We start from the raw sequence: 10,773 nt of genomic DNA on the forward strand, positions 1-10,773 counted from the left end.
TCCATTACATCCCCAATCTTGGTGTCATCTGCAAACTTGTTGATCCAGTTGACCACATTATCATCCAGATCATTGACACAGATCACTCACAACAAAGGACCCAGCGCAGATCCCTGTGGCACATGACTAGTCGCAGGCCTCCATTCAGAGAGGCAACAATCTACTACCGCTCTCTGGATTCTCTCACAAAGCCAATTTTTAATCCAACTTACTACCTCATCTTTAATGTGTGCAACTGAACATTTTTGCCCTTTAACTTAGCCCGGAAATTCCTATGTAAAACCTCATTACTCGTTCTACCCATATCATTGGTACCTACATAGATTTTGAGTTCTGGCTGTTAACTCTCCCACTTGAGAATACTGAGGATTCAATCTGAGATGTTCCAGACCCTGATACCTGGGAGGCAACATACCATACATGAATCTCATCCTTGCCCACAGAACCTCCTCTCTGTTTCTTTAATTTTCAAATCCCCTCTCACCACTGCGCACCCTTCTTCCCCCATCCCTTCTGAGTCATGGAGACAGACTCACTGCCAGAGACCCATCCACTGTGACTTTCCTCTGCTAAGTCATCCCCCAATCCCAGAGTATCCAAAGTGCAATACTTTTTGTTGAGGGGATAGCCACAGGGGTCCCCTACTCTGGTTCCTTAACCCCTTTCCCTTCCTGACTGTCACCCAGTTTCCTGTGTCCTGCACCTTGGGTGTAACTACCTCTCTGTATGTCCTATTTATCACACCTTCAGGATCCTGAATGATCCAGAGTTCATCTAGTTCCAGCTCCAATTCCTTAATGCAGATTGTTAGAAGCTGCAGCTGGATGTACCTCACATTTGTAGTCATCAGGGATACTGGAGGTCTCCCAGTCTTCCCATAACCCGCAAGAGGAGCATTCACCAATCCTGCCTGGCATCTCTACTGTCCTAGCTGAACAAATGTAAAAATGGAGGGAAAAAAAATCTACCTTCAGCTTTTCTTATTTGCTTTCCCTGACTGAAACTTCTCCTCACTGAAGCCTTGAAGAGATGAAATGTCAAAATCCACCCACTCCTACAATGACTACTGCACTTGCCCCTTGCCTTCCTCTAATTTGTTCCTGCTAATCAATCCCAAATGCTGATTGCTCATTGGTCAGAGCTCCAAAAATAAAATCTGCCACCAGTTGCAACCTTTTTCTACTCCTTTAGTGAGCTTGAGTGAAATTCCATCCTCTCAAGCTTCTGATTTCCCCAATTGGTCACTGTTCAAAGTCCAAGAACATCCTATGTGTTAAATAATTACTGCTTATTTTTTTATTTTTTTCTTCCCTTTTTGTATTGTACAGTTTGTTGTTTTTCTCCTGCTGGGTGCAGTCTTTCAGTAATTCTATTGAGTTTCTTGTGTTTACTGTGATTGTCCACAAGAAAGTGAATCTCAGGGTTGTGTACGATAATAAGCGTACTTTGAATTTTGAACAGCAATCCCTGATGCCCCTCTGGACTGCAATCTTGCTTTGAGGTCCTCTGTTTCAATTTTCCAAAGACTGTGCATTCATCAGCAAGATAGTCACGAATGGGGGTGGGGGGGTGGTGAGAAGTCTAAGGCTTTACGTTTCAATTGTACCTAATTTTGAGGATTGATAATTTTTTTAAAACATCTTAAAATCGTGCTGCTTATTGAAGTACCCATGGCTGTGTATTTCAGCTGTAGTAGTCCTGAACAGGAATATTTCATGATTCCTATCAAAACTGCATGCAAAGTGTCACCACTTATCAATGACAAATGATATCATATTCTAGGTTTGAAATGAATTGCTGTTAAATCGCAAGCAATTCGCAAATGCACTGTCCAAAATTCTTTAGTTGCACTCCTACAGAAAGTTTTGCAAGGCTAGTGCAAAACTGTAAAACCTACTCTCTGCTTTAATTTGACAAAAATTGTGTGATATCATTTATGCAGAGTTCACGTGGAACAATAAGGCAACGGCCATATTTGACACCAAGAGGAATTCTCCAATTAGAGACTATTTGCACCAAATGTGGCAAATTTGTATCATTGTCGTCTGAAGTGTGCTTAAATTGAGGGATTAAATACAAACTACGAGGAAGAATGCCGAGATTTGAATAATTCGTCTCTGCTAATACAATTGCCTGAAAATTGCACGCATTATCGACTCAGTTCACACTATCCTACATCAGCAACACAACTGCAAACACTGCTGTGTGAAAGCATAACAAGGTGGATGCTTACACATCAAGATTATTACTCTAAGCATCTTGACTCACAGTTCACTTTCATGATATCAGATAAGATATTATAAATAAATGCTTTCTCACTCTCATTGCCGAGATTGTCTTCCTAGGAGTGCAGATCACACACAACCTCTCATGGTCCCAGAACACATTCTACACAATCGGGAAAGCTCACCAAATCCTTTACATTCTGAGGACGCTGAAGAGAGCTGGATGATGCACATTTACACTCATGTCATTCTACAGGTGAACAGTAGACAGCACCTCGACAAGCTGCATCACTGCATGGTATGGAAACTGTACTGCAGCAGACAGGAAGCTCTACAACAAGTACTCAAAACTCCCCAGTGCATCATTGGCACTAGCCTACCCTCTATCAAGGACATACGCACAGAAAGGTGCTGGAAAAGGACCAGTAAGATCATGAAGGATGCCACCCAACCTACTCATAGACAGTTTATCCCACTGTCATCAGGGAGGAGGCTATGTAACATCCACACCAAGACCATCAAACTTAAAAAGAGTTACTTTCCCCAAGCAGTAAAGCTGATCAACATCTCCACCTGCTTGGTTGAAGTTCAAGTTCAAATTCAAACTGAATTGTCATTTGACCATCCATGAATACCCATGAATACAAAACAGAAAAGTGTCTCCTTACAGACAGTCATAAGCAAAGAAACCCAATAGAAATTAAAAAAGAAAGGCTGTCAAGCACACAATGTACAGAAAGAAAACAAATCATGCAAACAATAAAAGTAAGTAAATAGTATTCAGAACTGAAGTTCATGCGAGTGAGTCCACAGCCACAAAGCCAGTCATCACTCCAGCCAACATGGGAGCCAATTAGTTGCAGGCTTAGGCCTAATTTTAGTGTAGAGATGACTAAACATCATGGAGCAGCAAGCTGAACCACCCATTCCTTGCCTCCAGCTCCGACACCTGACCTTTTCAATCTGGTCTGGAGCTTAAACTGGCCAAACTTCAGGTGTTCCTCGTATCTGTATGAGGGCCCTGCCATCTAGGTTCTGCTCGTACACTCCACCTTACAACCATCTTGCAGCTTTGAGACTTCGGATCACACCGCAGAAGTGGCAGGTCACGTAGGCAGTTCAATACCTCAAGTCTGAAAGGGAAGTTACACTCTATTAATTTCAGTGATCGTATCTGAGAAAGAGTGTGATCGATACAGTTATTTATATATTTTTTTGCTATCAGCTAATTGTTGCTGTGCTTCACCAGTGCCATCTTAAACTGGAAGCTTAAGACAGTACCAACAGTCATACACAGCACAATTTACATATAGCGCTTATAAGATAGCAGTAAAAATACAGACACAAGAAAAAATATGTCCCTCATGTCTATGAACGTTGTTGCAGTCTGCAGTCAAACACCATATGGCATGTCTTCTGTCAAGCAAACAATGGGGGGCAAGCAGCACCAACTCTAGCAAGGATGCTGTGTCACACTACCACCGGCATGCTGATGCCTTTAGCTCTCCTGGTGACTGTAAACATGAGATACCTCATCTCGAGGCCCAGTCCTTACTACGACTGAGACCACGCAGCTCTCCCCCCATGTGCCAATAAACCAGTGAGTCTATCTTGCAGCATTCCAGATTAACAATACGGTCTGGTGATCACAAGCGAAGTGACTAAGATGATCGCTCGCTGTTAGACTGCACACGACCTTTGCACACTGATTCCTCCAACGGCACACTGATGCAGACAGTAGCATGATCCTCTCCAAGTCCAGCTCTTTCAGTTTCTCCACCAATGAGCAACTCGCTGATGGGGTCAACCTGCAATACTTCAAGTTCTTAACATGCAGCAGGGTCTTGCATTGGTAAAAAATGTGTTTACAAAAGACAATAACATCTTTGATTGGCCTTGTTATAGCTGCTGCATCTGAGTGACGCACTCTGAAGCAGCAGCTTATTGCTTTATCAGAAGGCTAACCCACCCCTCCACAACCCAATGATCACTACTTTATCATTTCCTGTCATTAACCTAATGTGCAGACACTCCTGTGCCTAGTGTCACTTAATGGACATACAATCTATGTATATAAGCTACCTTATGTACTTATATTTACTTTGCTTTATTTTTAACTTTTGTGTTCTTTAACAGTGTGTTTGTTTGTACTGGCTCAGATCCAGAGTAACAATAATTTTGTTCTCCTTCACACTCGTGTACTGGAAATTACATAGAAACACAGAAACATAGAAAACCTACAGCACAATACAGGCCCTTCAGCCCACAAAGTTGTGCCGAACATGTCCCTACCTTAGAAATTACTAGGCTTATCCATAGCCCTCTATTTTTCTAAGCTCCATGTACCTATCCAAAAGTCTCCTAAAAGACCCTATCAAATCTGCCTCCACCACCATTGCTGGCAGTCCATTCCACGCACTCACCACCCTCTGAATAAAAAACTTATCTCTGACATCTCCTTTGTACCTACTCTCCAGCACCTTAAACCTGTGTCCTCTTGTGGCAACCATTTCAGTTTTGGGAAAAAGCCTCTGACCACCCACACTATCAATGCCTCATCAAATAATCTTGAATCTTGTCACTTCTGTGCCTAGTTTCCCATTCAAAAATACATTATGATGAACAAATGAAGGCAGGAGAGCCATGGCAAATCAAAGAAAAGATCCATGTCCAAACCAGAAAATATTCTGGGAGAATCATTCGCTTTCATTAAATGTTTGAACTAACAACGCACTAACTGTTGCTGAAACATCCTCACAATGCAATAATCAATATTACTCTTGATTCAAGTTAACATTTTGGATTCCATTCTTTGTTCTGCTAAGGCTTAATTACTCATTAAAATAAATTGCCTGGACACTTTTTTAATCAAACTTGGCTAATAAGAAAGTTTACCTCATATTAAAGTGCTTTTCATCCTATTATGACAAAGAATGAGACATGTGCACAAACTTCAAGTGCTTCCCAATTGGCAAGAAGCAAAGTTGGGATTGGTTAGATATTGGCAAGTAAAATGAATACGCTATAATGTGATCCACTTTGAATGTGTTGTAGTTTGTTTCTGTACATTAAAAGATCTAGCAGAATGGATCACAACAGAAGTTGGAGGTGCCACTGAGATTCGCTTGTCTGGGTGTAACAGTGACATGGGAAATTCCGAAGACAGAACTGCGTAAGGGGAGCTCTTTGGGAGTAGCACAGCTGGAAGGAAAAATACATTTCTTTCACTTCTGTGGATTTTTTTACCCTTTGCTTTTTGACTTTGGTCTTGTCTCAGACTGCGATCAATGCTATAGTCTTGTGTGGATCAGTTTCCTTCATCATGATTCCGACACATTTGGCATGAAGACAGAAGCTTTGAGTAAGAAAAAAAGGTGAGCACTTCAGGTTCACCTAGCGTCTGTGACATCTGAAAGAGATGTGCACAGAAGTATTGGATGGCTTTAGTGTTGGCTAGGTTCACCTTGCATCAGGGACACATGAGGTAATATGAGAATGGAAATCAGTAAACTATCCAACAACGGAAAGGTGTCAGGGACACCAGGTGCTGGAACTAAATACTGAAATTTATTAAACCCTTCAGTGAAAACTGGCAAGCTGATAGAATATTGATAAACATAAATAGATCAAAATAAGGATAACGTAAGGGATGGGCAGGGCACATCTTTCCCTGATTCGGAAAGAGAAGTCAGCACATGAAAAGAAAAAAGTAACACGAGAAATCATACAAAGTGTTTAAAGCCCATACAAAAGCTGCAGAGCCAACCTGCTGCACAGAGAGGAATAATACATGCTTTTCAATCTGAAAGAGGGGAAAAGGATGAATATGGAAATATGGATTGGAATAATCCAATTATTCCAATACGACCTTAGAGAGTTGTTCCAAATAGTTAGCCACCAGAGAGCAATACACAGTCCAAGTGATAAACGAGGAATGGAAACTGATTGCATCTGTTTGATTGGAATAATACATGGTAAATGGTAGGGCATTGAGGAATGCAGTAGAACAGAGTGACCTAGGAATAATGGTGCATAATTCCCTGCAGGTGGAATCTCATGTGGATAGGGTGGTGAAGAAAGCTTTTGGTATGTTGGCCTTTATAAATTAGAGCATTGAGATTAGGAGTTGGGATGTAATGTTAAAATTGTACAAGGCATTGGTGAGGCCAAATTTGGGGTATTGTGTACAGTCCTGGTCACTGAATTATAGGAAAGATGTCAACAAAATAGAGAGAGTACAGAGGAGATTTACTAGAATGTTAACTGGGTTTCAGCACCTAAGTTACAGAGAAAGGTTGAACGTTAGGTCTTTATTCTTTGGAGCGTAGAAGGTTGAGGGGGAACTTGATAGAGGTATTTAAAATTATGAGGGGGATAGATAGAGTTGACATAGATAGGCTTTTTCCATTGAGAGTAGGGGAGATTCAAACAAGAGGACATGAGTTGAGAGTTAAGGGGCAAAAGTTTAGGGGTAACACGAGGGGGAACTTGCTTACTCAGAGAATTGTAGCTGTGTGAAATGAGCTTCCAGTAAAAGTGGTAGAGGCAAGTTCGATTTTGTCATTTAAAAAAAAATTGGATAGGTATATCAAAACTGAAGTATAACATATACTATCCTGTTCAGGCTACAGGGGCTGAGGGACATTGCTAAGGATATCAGGACATATGTGTCGAGGGACGACCTTAGAGAGTTGCTCCAAACAGTTAGTCACCAGAGAGCAATATACAGTCCAGGTGAGAAACAAGGAAAGGAGATTGATTGCATGAGCATACATTCCACTTTCTCAGAAGCACAGCAATATATCAAGAATTAAGGAATGTGATGTATAAGAACATAAGAAATAGGAGCAAGAGTAGGCATCTGGCCTGTCGAACCTGCTCTGTCACTCAATAAGATCATGGCTGATCTGGCCATGGACTCATTGCCACCTACCTGCCTTTTCCCCATAACCCTTAATTCCCCTACTATGCAAAAATCTATCCAACCTTGTCTTAAGTATATTTACTGAGGTAGCCTCCACTGCTTCAATTGGGCAGAGAATTCCACAGATTCACCACTCTCTGGGAAAAGCAGTTCCTCCTCATCTCCATCCTAAATCTACTCTTCAGGCTATTTCCCCTAATTTAGTCTCACCTACCAGTAGAAAAACTTTCCTACCTCAATCTTATCTATCCCTTTCATAATTTTATATGTTTCTATAAGATCTCTTCTCATTCTTCTTAATTCCAGCAAGTACAGTCCCAGGCTACTCAATCTCTCCTCATAGTCTAACCCCCTCATCTCTGGAATCAACCTGATGAACCTCCTCTACACTGCCTCCAAAGCCAGTATATCCTTCAAGTAAGGAGATTAGAACTGCAAGTATCACTGTGTCTGCATGCTTTAATGCATTCAGTTGCTGCCACATCTTTGGCTGATTTGATATTTGAATTAACGAGCTGGTGTACAGCTGTAACTAATAACGTCACAAACATGAGAAAATCTGCTGATGCTGGAAATCCAAAGCAACAAACACAAAATACTGTTGGAACTGCCTCCAAAGCCAGTATATCCTTCATCAAGTAAAAAGACCAGAACTACACGCAGTACTCAAGGTGCGGCCTCATCAATACCCTGTACAGTTGCAACATGGCCTCCCCGCTCTTAAATTCAATTCCTCTAGCAGTGAAGGCCAACATCTAATTTGCCTTCTTGATAGCCTGCTGCACCTGCAAACCAACATTTTGTGATTCATGCAGAAGCACTCCCAAATCTGTTTGCTCAGCAGCATGCTGCAAACTTTTTTACAATTTAAATACTAATCTGCTCTTCCAATTTTCCTTCCAAAGTCGATGACCTCGCATTTACCAACTTTGTATTCCAGCTGCCAGACCCCTGCCCACTCACTTAACCTATCTATATCTCTCTGCAGACTCTCCTTATCTTTCGCATGGTTTGCTTTTCCATTCAATTTAGTATCATCAACAAACCTAGATACACTACACTCGGCCCACTCTTCCAGTTCATTAATTTAAATCATGAACAGTTGTGGGATCATCACTGATTGCCAATCAGAATACCACCCGTGTATCCCAACTCTTTGTTTTCTATTCATTAACCAATCCTCTATTCATGCTAAAACATCACCCCTAACTCTATGCATCCTTATCTTATGGATAAGTTTTTTATGCAGCACCTTATCGAACGCCTTCTGGAAATCTAAGCAAATAATGTCCATCTGTTCCCCTCTATCCACTGTGCTCATTATATCCTTAAATAACTCCAGTGACTTTGTCAAACAGGACTTGCCTTTGTTGAATCTATGCTGCGTCTGCCTGATGGATGAATTTCTTTATCACCAAAGCTTCTACTATAACTTCTGCTATTTCTTTCAGTACCCAGGGATGCGTTCCATCAGGACCAGGGGACTTATCTATCTCCAGACCCACAAATTTGCTCAGCACTACCTCTTTAGTGATATCTATTGTATTAAGGTCTTCACTTCCCATCGCATCTATAACATCTCTCTTTGGCATGTTAGATGTCCTCCACCATGAAGACCAACACAAAATAGTCTTTCAAAGCCTCTGCCATTTCATCATTACCTAATATCAATTCCCCCTTCTCGTCCTCCAAGGGACCTACATTCACATTAGCCATCCTTTTCTGCTTTATATAATTATAAAAACTTTTACTATCCATTTTTATATTTTGTGCTAGTTTATTTTCAAAATCTATCTTCCCTTTCTTTATTGCCCTTTTAGTGATTCTTTGTTGCTTTTTAAGGTTTTCCCAATCTTCCAGTTTCCCTCTACTCTTGGCGACTGTATACACGAGCTTTTAGTTTGATGCCTTCTTGTATTTCCTTAGTTATCTAAGGCTGGCTCTTCCCACCCTTACTATCCTTGCCTTGAACTGGAATATACGAGGGATGATCGATAAGTTTGTGGCCTAAGGTAGGAGTCAATCTCAGAAAACCTAGCACATTTATTTTTCAATATAGTCCCCTCCTACATTTACACACAGTCCAGCGGTTGTGGAGCATACGGATCTTGGACCTTCAGAAAGTGTCCAACAGCAGGGCTGATTGATAAGTTCGTGGCCTAAGGTAGAAGGAGATGAGTTATACATCTCACGTTACATGCACTTGCAGTTCAATTCTTTGAGTGATTATGCAGAAAGCTTGAAGTTAATAACTCATCAGGGTGATTGATAAGTTCGTGGCTGAAGGTAGATGGAGCTTAATATCCAAGGATACACAGTGTATCAAAATGACAGGCAGGAAGGCAGAGGTGGTGATGTGTCTCTGTTGGTAAAAATGATATCATATCATTAGAAAGAGGTTACATAGGGTCTGAAGGTGTTGATTCATTGTGATAGAACTAAGGAACTGCAAGGGTAAAAAGTCCTCAATGGGGGTTGTATACAGACTCCCAAACTGTAGTAAGATATGGTTTCTACAAATTATAACAGAAGATAGAAAATGCACGCCAAAAGGGCAATGTTACAATTGTCTTGGTGATTTCAATATGCAGGTTGATTGGTAAAATCAGGTTGGCACTGGATTCCTGGAGGGAGATTTTCAAGAGTGTCTACAAAATGTCTTTTTAGAGCAGCTTGTGCTTGAGCTCACTAGAGGTTCAGCTATTCTGGATTGGGTGTTGTGCAATGAACCAGAACTGATTAGGGAGCTTAAGGTAAAAGAAACCTTATGAGAAAGTTATCATAATATGATTGAATTCACCCTGAAATTTGAAAAGGATAAGCTAAAGTCATTTGCATCAGTGTTACAGTGGAGTAATGGGAACCACAGGGACATGAGAAAGGAGTTGGTCAGAATTGATTGGAAAAGGCATGGATGATGTCAGAGCAGCAATGGCTGGAATTTCTGGAAGCAATTTGGAAGGCACAGGATATATACATCCCTAAGAGGGAAGAAGTATTCTAAAGGCAAGATGGTGCAACTGTGGTTAACAAGTGAAGTCAACGCCTGCATAAAAGCCAAAGAGAGGACATAAATTAGTGGGAAGCTAGAGGATTGAGAAGCTTTTAAAAACCAACAGAAGACAACTAAAAAAGTCATTAAGAAGGTAAAGATGGAATACGAAAGTCAGGTAGTCAGTAATATTAAAGAGGATACCAAAAGTTCCTTCAGATACATAGTGTAAAAGAGAGGCGAGAGTGGATACCAGACTACTGGAAAAAAAACCTGGAGAGATAGTATTAGGGGGACAAGCAAATGGCATCACTTGCATCACTTTGTATCAGACATCACTGTGGACGACACTAGGTATGGTGGAACTTCCTGGTGTCAGGGGTCATGAAGTGGGTGAAGTTATCATTACTAGAGAGAATGTTCATGGGAAACTGAAAGGTCTGAAGGTAGACAAGTTACCTGGAGCAGATGGTGTACACCACAGAGTTCTGAAAGAGGCTGCTGAAGAGATTATGGAGACATTAGTAATGATCTTTCAAGAATCAGTAGATTCTGGACTAGTTCCGGAAGACTGGAAAATTGTAAATATCACTCTACTCTTCAAGAAGGAAGAGGGGCAGAAGAAGGGAGAC

This window comes from Hemitrygon akajei, chromosome 13 (genome assembly GCF_048418815.1).
Source record: "Hemitrygon akajei chromosome 13, sHemAka1.3, whole genome shotgun sequence".
In the NCBI taxonomy this organism is placed as follows: Eukaryota; Metazoa; Chordata; class Chondrichthyes; order Myliobatiformes; family Dasyatidae; genus Hemitrygon; species Hemitrygon akajei.